This window comes from Erinaceus europaeus, chromosome X (assembly GCF_950295315.1).
Source record: "Erinaceus europaeus chromosome X, mEriEur2.1, whole genome shotgun sequence".
NCBI classification, from domain to species: Eukaryota; Metazoa; Chordata; class Mammalia; order Eulipotyphla; family Erinaceidae; genus Erinaceus; species Erinaceus europaeus.
Genome location: NC_080185.1, coordinates 115,334,873 through 115,349,101, shown reverse-complemented (window position 1 = coordinate 115,349,101; position 14,229 = coordinate 115,334,873).

Here is a 14,229-nt window from a genome sequence, read left to right as displayed (position 1 = left end):
TCAACTCCTGAATATATCACTCATGGGGTACAGGATGTGGAAATAGATTTGAGCATAGGCTTTGCGTTCAGACCACAGATTTTAAATCCTCAGTTTGCCACTTTTGGCCCTGGGCAACTGGCCATCAGTGCATCTGTACAATACATAATAAGGGGTAGGGGTTTAGTCAGTTTGGGGGGGCTATAACAGAATGCCTTCCAGGGGCTTATGCAGTAGACTTCTCTCAGTTGGGAGACTGGGAAGTTCAGGACCCACTGATTTTGTGTCTGGTGAAAGCTGACTTCCTGATTACTTTTTTCCCCCTTTTTTGCATCCTCACATGGTAGAAAAGAGATCATTACACCATCCCATTGGGGGGCTAGCATTTCATTATGGCTTTTGCTTGCAGGGGGGCCACAACATTTCAGTCTGTAGCTCCCTCCTTAGTGAGGATCAAATGAAGGAATCCAGAGTAAGTGGCCAAATGCTACTTTTACTCATCAGCAAGTACCAGGATCCAAAAGGAGCTTTGCAGAATCAGGACTGAGCCCACTGCAGTCAAACTGCCCATTATGTTGAGCAACTGCTGCCTTAATAGCAGTCAGATGGTAGACTCTGAAAGGAGCCAAAGAGCCATGCCCTCTTCAGTCTCCACATACATCAGGGAAAGCTATATAGAACTTGTGTTATTTGACTTTTTTTTTTGTTTTTGCCTCCAGGGTTATTGCTGGGACTCAGTGCCTGCACTATGAATCCACTGCTCCTGGAGGCTATTTTTCCCCTTTTGTTGCCCTTGTTTATCATTGTTACTATTATTGTTGTTATTGCTGTCGTTGTTGGATAGGACAGAGAAATGGAGAGAGGGGATGACAGAGAGAGGGAGAGAAAGATAGACACCTGCAGACCTGCTTCACCGCCTGTGAAGCGACCCCCCTGCAGGTGGGAGCCAGGGGCTCGAACCGGGATCCTTATGCTGGTCCTTGCACTTTGCGCCATGTGTGCTTAACCCGCTACACTACCACCTAGCCCCATTTTATTTGATTTTTAAATACTTTAATTTACCCAGATGCTCACTTTTTCTCTAATTTCTCCACATATTGAAGGTAACTGGCTATACTAAATAATTAATGAAGTGGGGGGCAATAAAGAGATTAGATGTTCCTTTAAAAAAAAAACTTTTAAAAAAAATCTTTATTTATTGGATAGAGACAGCCAGAAATCAAGAGGGAAGGGGGAGATTGAAGGAGAGAGACAGAGAGACACCTGTAGCCCTGCTTCACCACTCGTGAAGCTTTCCCCTTGCAGGTGCAGGTGAGTACCAGGGGCTCGAACCCCGGTCCTTGCACACTGTAACAGTTGTGCTCAACCAGGTGCGCCACCACCAGGCCCCGAGGTTAGATGTTCTTATGTGTCTTGGGAGGACTCATTTAAGGGACAATGGGTGAGTTTCCATCTGTGTATTAATATCTAACCATCAGGTTAGGATAGGAATGCTATGTAGTCACGGGGAGAGTAGGAATCATGCCCTAGTGAGGGATATAGAACACAACAGAGAGAAAAAATATAAGTGATCAAAATGATATTATGAAAGACAGATCAGAAAATATGCATCCTAGTATGGATATGAGATCTGGTAACATACAAAAAGATTTTAGGTGCTTCAACATAGTTTTCCTGTACAAAAGACAACTTATTGTAGGCTTCATTGAGAGGCGAAAAAGATCAGTTTTCCACTACCTTCCCACATGTTTGCTTCTCTGGACTGACTTGATGTTGCCAGCTCACTTTCAGCGGTGGTGCAGTGGGTTTAGCGCAGGTGGTGCAAAGCGCAAGGACTGGCTCAAGGAACCCGGTTTGAGCCCTTGGCTCCCCACCTGCAGGGGAGTCGCTTCACAAGCGGTGAAGCAGGTCTGCAAGTGTCTATCTTTCTCTCCTCCTCTGTCTTCCCCTCCTCTCTCCATTTCTCTCTGTCCTATCCAATAATGACATCAACAACAATAATAACTTCTTCTTCTTCTAGCGTTTGCCCTTCTTCCGTAGCCAGTCAACAGCGTCAGGTTGAGCCTGATGTAAAGTTTCGAAACCTCCTTTGAATCTGGAGAGGTGGCAGTCGTTGACTATGTGGGTCAGTCTGTCTGGAGCCGCAGGGGCAGTTCAGGTCGTCTCTGGCTCCCCAGCGGTGGAACATAGCGGAGCACCGGCCATGGCCTGTTCGATAGCGATTGAGGAGGGCCCGATCATAACGTGCTAGGTCAAAGCCAGGTTGACGCTTGCAGGGGTCTGTGATGAGGTGTTTGTTCTTTACCTCAGCTGACTGCCAACTCCGTTCCAAGAGTCTGGAACAGAGAAGTTCAGTGTAGGCGTAGGGGACCAGATTGGGTGACGAGACATCAAGTGTTGGACAGGGTGGGCGAAGATATCCGCGTATATTGGCAGGTCTGGTCAAGCGTAGACGTAGGAAATGAACTTAGATGATGCCGCATCCCGACGAATATCTGGCGGGGCGATGTTGCTAAGAACTGGCAGCCATGGAACCGGGGTGGAACGGATGGTTCCAGAAATTATCCTCATGGAGGAATATAATTTGGAATCGACCAAGTGGACATGGGGGCTACGGAACCATACTGGGGCACAGTATTCTGCAGTGGAATAGCATAATGCCAGAGATGATGATCGTAGTGTGGAAGCACTTGCGCCCCATGAGGAGCTGGCCAGTCTTGCAATGAAAATAACTACAATGATAATAACAATAATAACTACAACAATAAAACAAGGGCAACAGAAGGGGGGAAAAAGTGGTGTAACAATTCACACATTTACCAGGACATGAGAGCTGAGGTTGCTCCTCTGCCAGCACTTGGCATTAGACTTTAAGATGTTTGTCAGTCTGGACGTGTTCAGTGGTGATTTTTTTTTTTTTTTTTTTTTTTACCAGAGCAGCCTTCGGAGCCTCAGGCATGAGAGTCTATTTGCATAACCATTATGCTATCTACCCCTGCCCAAGTGGTGATTTATTGTGGTTTAAATTTTTCATTTACTTGATTACTACTGAGGTTGGGCACATGTTTATAATTGGTCAGTCAGTGTTCTTTGTTGGAGAAATGCCTGTCTTCCATTCATTAACTACTGACTTAATTTTCTTCTTAAAAAAAAAAAAGATTTTAAGGACTGGGGAGAGAGCATAATGTTTCTGCAAAAGACTTTCATGCCTGAGGCTCAGGTTCAGTCCCCAGCACCACCATTAACTAGAGCTGATCAGTGTTCTGGTTTCTCTCTAAGTATCTTTGATTGAAATAAATATATTTTAAAAAGATTTTATGTTTATTATTGAGAGAGGAAGAATCAGCACCATTCTGGCACACATGTAGGGGATCAAAGTCAGGACCTCATACCTGTAAGTTCAATGCTTTATCAATTGGCCCACCTCCCGGGTCACTTATTTTCTTATTAATATGTTGCATGTACATCCTCTGGATAATAATCCTGTGTTTTTTCTATTGTAAGAAGTATCAGCGCCTAGCCAACTCTCATGAAATCTTTTTGCAACACATTTTGTGTTAATGACATTTTATAATGATCAGGGTTATGATCAGGGTGTTTGGTTATGATTTACCTCTTCATTTATAAATTTTATTTTTGATGCTTGTGGGTTTTTAGTTTTAATATAGTTGAGTTTGTGACTTTGCTGTACCATTCATATTTACTTTCTTGTATTAGAAATACTGTATTTATTTACTTCAGTGCTTTAATTGTTGCTGGTTAAGCCTTTCATGTTTCTGAAATTCTCCCTGCAGCCTCATTTTTTGGGGGGAGGACTGAAGAAGGACTTTTTTGTTTGTTTTTGATGCAGACCTCATTGCTCCATACCCTTCTAAGAGAGAGAGAGAGAGAGAGAGAGAGGAGAGAGAAAGCGAGCAGCACCAAAGCTCTCTCCCCAGTGCTATAGTATTCCCATTTGGTCTGTCAAGGGCTTGAACCTAGATCATGCATGACAAGGCAGGCACTCTACCAGATGAACTATCTTGTTGACTCTCTTTTGGCATTTGGTATGCTGAGTTACAAGGGTGTTTTTTTCCCCATTGTGAGCCTTATCTGTCTCAATACTCTGATTAAATTATCCATTCATTCTCCATGCTTTTTAATGCATTTACTGTTCTTTTTTTTAAATTAAAAAAAATATTTATTTCCTTTTGTTGCCCTTTTTTATTGTTGTAGTTATTGTTGTTGTTACTAATGTCATAGTTGTTGGATAGGACAGAGAAATGGAGAGAGCAGGGGAAGACAGAGAGGGAGAGAAAGATAGACACCTGCAGACCTGCTTCACTGCCTGTGAAACGACTCCCCTGCAGGTGGGAAGCCGGGGGCACGAACTGGGATCCTTATGCTGGTCCTTGCGCTTTGTGCCACCTGTGCTTAACCCGCTGTACTATCACCAGACTCCCGCATTTACTGTTCTATATCAATCATTTATCTATTCATGAGCTTGTGTCTGGGTCCAACAGCTGTTTCTTGAGTTTTGAGAAAGGGATAGTTGACGACTGTGCCAAAACTGTACTATAAAAAAAGACACACAGATGGCTACAGAATGCCCGTGGATTATATTTTATCTTAGGATATTATGGAAAGGGAAAAAAAAAAGATGTTGATCACAGGCTAGATGACCTGATCTTTTCTGATACTACATAATTTATTTTTAAATAGTAAATTTAAACATTTAGGTTAACATAATTATGAGGGATCAGATAGGCTAAACAAATATATTACAAAAATTGCTGAAAACACCAGGAATCAGATGTTTTTATCAAATGTAGTTATACCTAAGATGATTGAGTTTATGGACAGAACACTTCAGCATGAAGTAAAATGTACTCCAAAGAGTTCTGTCTTGGGAACAATTCAAATCCTAGGAATTGGGTTAAGGCAAGTCTCATCACCACCTTGAAACAGAAACACTAGTTGGATTTTAATGATCACAAAATTGTGCTTAGCTAAGCAATGAAATCTCTGTAGCTATCTGTTTAGTTTATTACCCAGATATCCCCCAAACAACCAGAAGCAATTCACAGTACTAAAACACATTTCAAAAGGGACAGCTACAGTAGAAGATTCTAGCCGCCATACTGTGTCGCTTGGTTATCCCAGCCCCACTCAAAATGAGTCTCTTTAAAGGATTTCCAGAGTCTGATGTCTTTTCAATTTCACCTGTATGAAATGACCTTGGATTAAATACAGTGCTCTATAGTATCGAACAGCATAGCCAAAGCTGGTCTCCTGATGATTATAAAATGTAATTAAAACAAAGTGCATTTTAAGAAGATTTCACAAGGGCATTCCTTGTCAGTCTTGTCTTTGCCACTAAGTTCTGGGCGTGCTCTATAATGACATTCAAATCCTGGGGGATTTGAATGTAATCATCTAGGATCTTATAGCTAGACCTTTTAATTCTTAGATTCTAAAAATTATAAAGGTAACATACTGGGTTAATTCATTTCCATGGCGGACTGATTCTGATATGCATCAAGCCAGAATAACTCTCAATGCTACATCGTTCATGAGAACAACAAATAAGTCAAACCCTGGTGAGGGGGACTCAAAAATATCCTCCAATCTGCTTGGGGAGACCAACTCAAAAGTAAAAAATAGTGAGCTGCTGTCTCACGATCCTGCATAGTGTGCCCAGTGGGTATTTGAAACAAAGCAAGTGACAATCTGAAATGGCCAAAAAGGGACAGAGGAAGGAGAGAGGGAGTATTTTTCAGCACTAACGGAAGCTCTGATAGTTGGGTGGAAGATCTAGTGAAGGGGTAGCTGTATATTTTCCAGGTTTCTTTTTTTTCTTCTTTTTTTATTCATCATCATTCAGATAGAAATGTTTAAGGGAAACAGCAGGGAAGGGCTGCCAGGAACATAGCAATTTGGTTTACCAAGATCATTATATTTAGTACCTTAATGTCTAGCTTTTGAGGTGGGGGTGAGGGGTGTTGAATTTAAGAAAAAGTAAACAGTTGTTCTTAATTATACCATCTCATGGGACTTGGTGTGCTAGCTTCAAACAAAAATAATCCAGCCTTTTCACTATTATAGGAACATTAGTGATTAAACAGAATCGATTGACTGAATGGTTATGATTGAATTTAGTACAGTTTAAATAATGCTAAGCCTTTGAGGTAAGCAGTAAACTCCAAATGGAATTTGTGGCTAATAATATCAGCCTATTGTGTAATGTAGATCCTTACAAAGACAAATGATTTTTTTTCTGTTTATATAATGTATCACAGTTTTGATCACTGGTTGAGTTTTATATAATGTACAATAAAATATTCCTAGAGTAAAACAGTTGAAAACACTGTCTCCTTAAGCAAATGAACTTGCATATAGGATTTAAGAAGACTTTACTGGGGTCTTTTCATATTTGCTTTATTTTTATAAAGTACTTATATTTCAATGAAAGAGAGGCACAGAGAGACAGGAAAGAGAGGACACATACACACACACACACACACACACACACACACACAACAGAGCACTGCTTAGCTCTGGCTTGTGGTGCTGGGGACTGAACCTGGGGCCACAGAGTCTCAAGCAGGAAAGTCTGGTTCATAGTAAATAGTTCATCCACCCCCATAGATGAGATCCATATATCTGTATTTTTGTTTGAAAAAAAAATCTGGCAGCTGAAATCTATTTGGAGATGTTGGATGGAAAACCTTTTAGGTGGTAAGCTGTGTGGTTAGGGCTAGAGTTTCGCTTTGAGCATTGGGTGAGAGGGTGCTTGCCTAGGGTCCTGGCTTAGAAAGGGGCTCATTTTGGTTCTCTGACAGTGCCTCTTACCATGGAATGAGCAGTCTTTTAAAAAAAATTATTTATAAAAAGGAAACATTGACTAAACCATAAGATAAGAGGGGTAAAACTCTACACAATTCCTACCACCAGAACTCTGTATCCCATCCCCTTCCCTGATGGCTTTTTTATTCTTTAACCCTCTGGGAGTATGGACCCAAGGTCATTGTGGGATGCAGAAGGTGGAAGGTGCCAGGCTAGCGTTGCCAGAGAGAGAAGAGACCAGGAACTCTTGGCAGAGTGGGAATGCAAATCTTTATTCATGCGGACGTCCCAGAGTCGGGTGTCAGCACAGTGGGTTTAGGCCATGTGGAGCTAGCAAAACGGCTGCCTCCCGCCCGCTATGCACACAGCCCTTTTCCATGTCTGGATACGGAAGAGAAAGAGAGAGAGAGGGAAGAAAAAAGCGGAAACAAAAGTGACTTTTATAGGAGAATTCCAGAAGTGGCAAGTCGGGATGGAATTGACTAGGAAAGAGGGTGGAGAAAAGAAAAAGGCATTCTGGGAAGGTAGAAAGCTGGTGGGATTAGCAATACCCTGAGGGGATAATGTGGGGATATGTAAATAATACTTGCTTGGAAATATGGTGGTTTGTGGGTCCTGCCTAACTCAACCACATCTGTACAATATCCCAACACCAGGTCTGGCTTCTGTAATTGCTTCCCTGCTGAACATGGGCACTGACAGGTTGATCCATACTCCCAGCCTGCCTTCTCTTTCCCTAGTGGGGAAGGAGGGCTCTGGGGAAGCGGAGCTCCAGGACATATTGGTGGGGTTGTCTGTCCATGGAATTCTGGTTGGCATCCTGTTAGCATCTGGAACCCGGTGGCTGAAAAGAGAGTTAACATACAAAGCTAGACAAATTGGTGACCAATCATGGACCTAAAGGTTGGAATAGTGCAGATGAAGAGTTGGGGGGCCCTCCATTCTGTAGATCGCTAGTAGGCATATTTTAGTTATATTCAAACAGCCTGTGGCTATACTAGTTTTTTTTTCTTTTTCTTTTTTTCCCCTGAGCCTGAAATCTGATATGCAGGTGGATCCAAGTTATTGTCTGAGGTCTGGAAAAAGGACCAGAAAGCTGGATCAGGGAAGAGAGTAGCTCCCAAATATGGAAAAGGGGTATAAGTATTGTTGACAGTAAACCCCATCAATTTGATGTGATCTGGGTCCATATTCAGCTTAGGAGCCTATGTGACCTCTGCATCCCTGTAGATCTGAGCTCACATTCTGTGGTCATGAGTAGGATCATTCCAAGCTGCCCCAATATCAGGACCCATCTTCCTCAGGTGTAGCATAGAGTATGTTGTCCATCCTCCCTTCAGAGGATGGAACATTCTCTACCATTGTTGATCCAAGTTGAGTGCAAGGTCCTATGGGGGCCCACAAAGGGGTCTGTTGTGTTGTTCCTGATAGAAATGACTGGTAACAATGGAGACAGGGATTTATTCGAAGTCTAGGCCCATCATGTCTGTTGGGGAATCTCAGGACTCCCCGATTAGGGCCCCAAGCTAATGGGGTGGCCTGATAGTGATGAAAGAGTCATCGTTAAAGTATGCCAGTCTCTTGCCCTTATTAAGCTTTGCAGTCCTTGCTTTGATAAGATTAGCTTTGGAGTGAGTGAGAGAACTGTAACAGGAAGTAGGTGAGGAGGGTATCTAAGTCTAGGTAGATACTATTTCATTATGAACTTTATATTGAGTCACAACAGACTATTGTGTATTTTTGCTTTCAGGTATATATTTTGCCCTAATTTATGGATACATGTGAACATATGCTCTATCTCATGGGACCTGGTCTATATCTAGGTTTTGGGACTTTGTTAGGAAGTGAACCTCCTGGAATGGAATTAGAGAATACAATGAAAGGAAAGGTCTCACCCGAGTAATGAGGGTGAAGGGTTGACATTCCATGCTTGACGTCTCTGGACACAGTCAGAAGTGAAGCATGCTGAGGTGGTACTTGTTACGTGGAATTAGCAGTCTTTAGCTTTGAAGGGGATATGTCTGCTTTTGGGTTTGTATACTCAAGACTTGAAATTTCCTGTTTAAACTGTGTAAAACCCACTCCAGGGCCCATGAAGGTAAGAGAGTGTGTGTGTGTATGGGGGGGGGGCTCTTTCTCTGTCTCGTGTCTCAGTGTCTTGATGGGAAACTCTGCCTGGGGTGAGGCTGTGGGGTTGGAGTAGGAGGTCTTTAAAATGCTGCTGGTCAGGGCAGGAGGTGAGGATTCTGTGCCCATATGTTTACACAGAACTTAATGGAGTCTGAGAATTTGCAATTGCTGCCTAGTCTTCTAGGTGGATACGAGGTCTATTTACACAGTCAGAGGATAGGATGAATTTGGTTAAAGAGTTTGTAGCTTGATTTACAATTTAAATGGCAAGTAGGTGGACAGACCTGTGTCAACACTCTGGTATCTGAGCCCATGATGCACAAGTAGGCTTTGGGAACTGTAGTATAAATGAAAAGATAGATAGGCGGTGCTTACTTATTAAGCTGCGCTTGAAAGACTAATGGACAATCTTATTTTGTGTCATACAAGCTTTCTTTGAGTCTAAATTTTTTTCAAATGCATTAGAAATCTGTAAAATGGAAAAATCTCATCTGAATTTCCTTTTTTCCATTTATAGCATATGCCTTATTTTGCTTGTACTCATCCCCCCTTCTTTCCCACTGAGTATTCAACTGGCAGAAAGTTGTAGAAAACAGGGTCATGTCTCATTTGATTAAAAAAAATCAATGTCCCCAGAGAGCACTTGACATTAAGGAATATCCAGTAGTGAGCTGTTATGGCAGAGGAGGCATGAGCTATGTCTAGCTTGAAAGAAATTGTGTCCCTCTTGTCCTTGATCCCATCTAATATTGTCAGAGAAGGGGGTCTGTTATCACCCCCTCTCTAGTCCTTTCTTTTCATTCCACTTGCAAAACCACAGTCTCAACCCTAACCTTTTCAAGTCAACTTTTGTCATTTCCTTGGGATTTCAGACCGCTATACAAAATACTATTAAGAAAGAACAGTGCTGTCACAAGAACAGTTGGCTGGTACATCCCCCTTCCAGACAGTGTCTCCCTTAAAAAGGACAGAATTTGAAAATGCATGCCCTTGGGCCAGGTGGTTCCACACTTGTTGAGCATACATATTACCGTTCACAAAGACCTGAGTTCAAGCCCCTGTTCCCAATCTGCAGGGGGGATGCCTCACAAATAATGAAGTAGGTCTGCAGGTGTTTGTCTATCTATGTATCTATCTCCCCCTCCCTTCTCAATTTCTCTCTGTCCTATCAAATAAAAAATAAATGAAAACAAAAAAAAATGTCTGCTGGGAGAGGTGGATTTGTAGCGTTGGCACCCCAGTGATAACCCTGTGGCAAATGATTATGATGATGATGGAAATGAAAATGAAAAAGAAAATACCCGCCCTCAATCTACCAGTGGTCTAATGGAGTGCATTTCCTTAGAAGTTATCACAATTGAAACTGTGGTATAAAGGGTCACCCTTTGATAAGATGAGGGGGACAGAAGGACTTTCCTAAGGATGAAACTCTAAACTGGGTCTTAGAAAATGAACCTGAGTTTCCAGAGGAAATGGTTTTCCAGGCAAAAGGAGAAATCATTTTCTAGGGGGACAAAGTTTGGGTGAGGTTTGCTGCCTTTGGGAACTTGAAGAGATTGTGATGGTCTGGTGTGTGGGGTGAAAAGTGGAAGTGGAGCAGTCTGGAGAGTTACATGGCTTCAGTCAGGTAGGTCCTTGAGGTGAAGCACTTTGGCATTTTCCAAAAACTGACAGCAGCCACTAAAACCTTTGGAGACCGACCCAAAGTCCATGGAACTCGGCTCTGCCTTCAGTTGCATCACACCAGTGTGGCAGCATCTTCTGCTAAATACAGAAACACCCCCTTCCTTGACTGTGGACAACTGTTGCCTGGGGCCCTGCTCTGCCTCAGCTGCCCCAACCCTTCTGGGGGCGCCTCTGAGTCCAGCAAGTGGGAGACAGTGTTCCAGAAGACCTCCCCTTCACCAGGCAAGTGCTCACACTCTCCCAGTAACATCCACAGGCAAATGAATTCCTGACCACCACCCCCAGGAGCCCAAACCCCTTAGCACTTGTGACCAACACCCCCTTCCCTCCGTACAGCCACTCCTGTGCTCCTGAGAGGAGACCGCCTCGCGCCTCAGCAGGGCTTTGCTCTGGGTGTTTGAATTGGCCAATCCGGCTTCCGTCAGGGAGCCCCCCCACCCCCGCCCTAATTAAAACTCTCGCGCCAGGCAGTGTACGTGCACGTGCACGTTGCCTCTTCCTCCCTTTGAACTTCCGGTGGCCGTGGCTGTCGCTCCTTCAGGCCCTGTGAGTAACTGCTTTCCTCTGTTGTTCATCTCTGTGGTGCCGGGTCTTGAAGGTTAGGAATCACTCACAAGTGTGCCCACTGGTTCACACCACTCTCCACTGTGGAGCCGCTGCCATGGTCCAGTTCAAAATACCAAGAGCCTGCGAAATTGCTCCTTTGTATAGTGCGCTCCTTTGCCATATGCAGTGACTCAGGTTCGAGGCCTGGCCCCCACCTCATTGAAGAAAGCTCCAGTGCTGTGGTCTCTTTCACTCTCTCTGCCTCAGTCTTTGGAAAAAAGAGAAAAATGTGATGGTTTTATTTCAGAGAAATTGGGGGGGTAGAGAAGGGGAAAGAGACAGAGACACCTGCAGCCCTGCTTTACCACTTGTGAAGCTTTCCCCCTGCAGGATATATATATATATATCCTTCAGGGTTATTGCTGGGGCTCGGTGCCTGCACCATGGATCCACTGCTCCTGGAGGCCATTTTCCCCCCTTTATTGCCCTTGTTGTAGCCTTGTTGTGATTGTTATTGTTGATGTCGCTCATTGTTAGATAGAACAGAGAGAAATGGAGAGAGGAGGGGAAGACAGAGGGGGAGAGAAAGATAGACACCTGCAGACCTGCTTCACCACCTGCGAAGTGACTTCCCTGCAGGTGGGGAGCCGGGGACTCAAACCGGGATCCTTATGCTGGTCCTTGGGCTTTGTGCCACCTGCGCTTAACCCGCTGCGCTACCACCCGACTCCCCCCCACTTTTTTTAAAATAGAGGTTGGAGTTTGAAACCCTTAACCTGAAAGACAAATACCCACTGTGTGACTTAGGGTAAATCAACCAGTACCTCCAGATTTCAGTTTCCTTATATATGAAAGGAGATGGAATCTAGCTAGGAAAGGTATTTAAAGAGTGGGGCCAGGTGGTGGTGCACCTAGTTAAGTGCACACATAGTACACAAGGACCCCGTTCAAGCCCTTGTCCCCACCTGCAGGGGGAAAGAAAGCTTCAGGAGTGGTGAAGCAGGGCTGCAGGTGTTTTTCTCCCTCCTCTCTCAATTTTTCTGTCTCTATCCAATAAATAAATAAAAATATTTTAACATAAGAAAGCTATATGTAAAGAAAAATGTTTAAAAAGATCAGATCTAGCAGCTGGGAGATGGCTCACATGGTAGAGTACACATTGTTACCATGTGCAAGGACACGGGTTTGAGCCCCCAGCTTCCACATGAGTGTATGTGCACAGTGGGGGAGCTTCAGGAAAGCGAAGCAGTGCTGTAGTGTCTTTCTAAAAAAAATCATTAGGGGGGTCGGGTGTGGCGCACAGGGTTAAGCGCACATAATGCCAAGTACAAGGGCGCGCTCAAGGATCCGGGTTCCAGCCCCCCGCTCCCCACCTGCAGGGGAGTCGCTTCACAAGTGGTGAAGCAGGTCTGCAGGTGTCTATTTCTTCCCCTGCCCCTCCCCTGCCCCTCCCCTCCCTTCTCTTCTCTCCCCTCCCCTCCCTTCCCTTCTCTCCCCTCCCCTCCCCTCCCCTCCCCTCCCCTCCCCTCCCCTCCCCTCCCCTCCCCTCCCCTCCCTTCCCTCCTTTTTCCTTCCCCTCCCCTCCCTCCTTTTCCCTTCCCCTCCTCACCCTTCCTTTCCCTTTCCCTCCTCTCCTTTTCTCTCTCTCCTCCCCTCCCCTCCCCTCTCAATTTCCCTCTGTTCTATTAAAAAAATGGTGGTAGGGAGTCGGGCGGTACCTCAGTGGGATAAGCGCATATGACCCGAAGCTCTAGGACCTGCTCCCCACCTGCAGGGATGTTGCTTCAGGAGCAATAAAGCAGGTCTCCAGGTGTCTGTCTTTTTCTCCCCCTCTGTCTTCACCTCCTCTCTCCATTTCTGTCGTATCCAACAACGACATCAATACCTACAACAACGATAAAAAACAAGGGCAACAAAAGGGAAAATAAATAAATAAATAAAATGGTGGTAGGAGAGGTGGATTTGTAGTGCAGGCACTGAGCCCCAGCGATAACCCTGGAGGCAAAAACCAAACCAACAGGGGTTGGGTGGTGGCACACCTGGTTGAGTGCACATGTTACAATGTGCAAGGACCCAGGTTCGAGTCCCCAGTCCCCACCTGCAGGGGGAAGCTTTGTGAGAGGTGAAGCAGTGCTGCAGGTGTCTCTCTGTTTCTCTTCCTCTCTATCCCCCACTTCCTTCTCAATTTCTGGCTGTCTCTATCCAATAAATAAAGGTAATACAAAATTTAAAAACAAACAGAAACCAAAACATTAGTAGGGGCAGGGGAGATAGCATAATGTTTATGTAAAAATTCTTTTTGTTCTTTTTTCCTTTTTGCCTCCAGGGTTATTGCTGGGGCTTGGTGCCTGCAATGCACTGCTCCTAGTGCTCCTAGTGGCCATTTTTTCCATTTTCTTTTATTGGCTAGGATGGAGAAATTGAGAGGAGGAGGGGAAGATAGCAAAGGAGAGAAAGGTGGGGAGGTCGGGGCGATAGCACAGTGGGTTAAGTGCACTTAAGTGCACTTGGCGCAAAGTGCAATGACCAGTGCAAGGACCAGCGTAAGGATCCTGGTTCAAGCCCCCGGCTTCCTACCTGCAGGGGGTCGCTTAGCAAGCGGTGAAGCAGGTCTACAGGTGTCTATCTGTCTCTCCCCTTCTCTGTTTTCCCAGCCTCTCTCGATTTCTCTCTGTCCTATCCAGCAACAACAGCTATAACAACAATAACAATAAAAACAAATGCAAAAATGCAACAACAAGGGCAACAAAAATGGGGAAAATGGCCTCCAGGAGCAAAGGATTCAAGCCCCAGTGATAACCCTGGAGGGGAAAAAAAAAGAAAAAGAAAGAAAGGGAGAGAAATATAGATACCTGCAGACCTGCTTCATTGCTTGTGAAGTGACACCCCCCCCCAGGTAGGGAGCCAGGGGTTCGAACCCAGATCCTTACATTTCCTACTTTGAGCGCTTAACTTGGTCCACCACCGGCTGGCCCTTAATGCAAAAAGATTCTTTTCTTTTTTTTAAATTTCTTTTGCAAAAAGTTTCTTATGCCTGAGGCTTCAAGGTCCCAGGTTAAATGC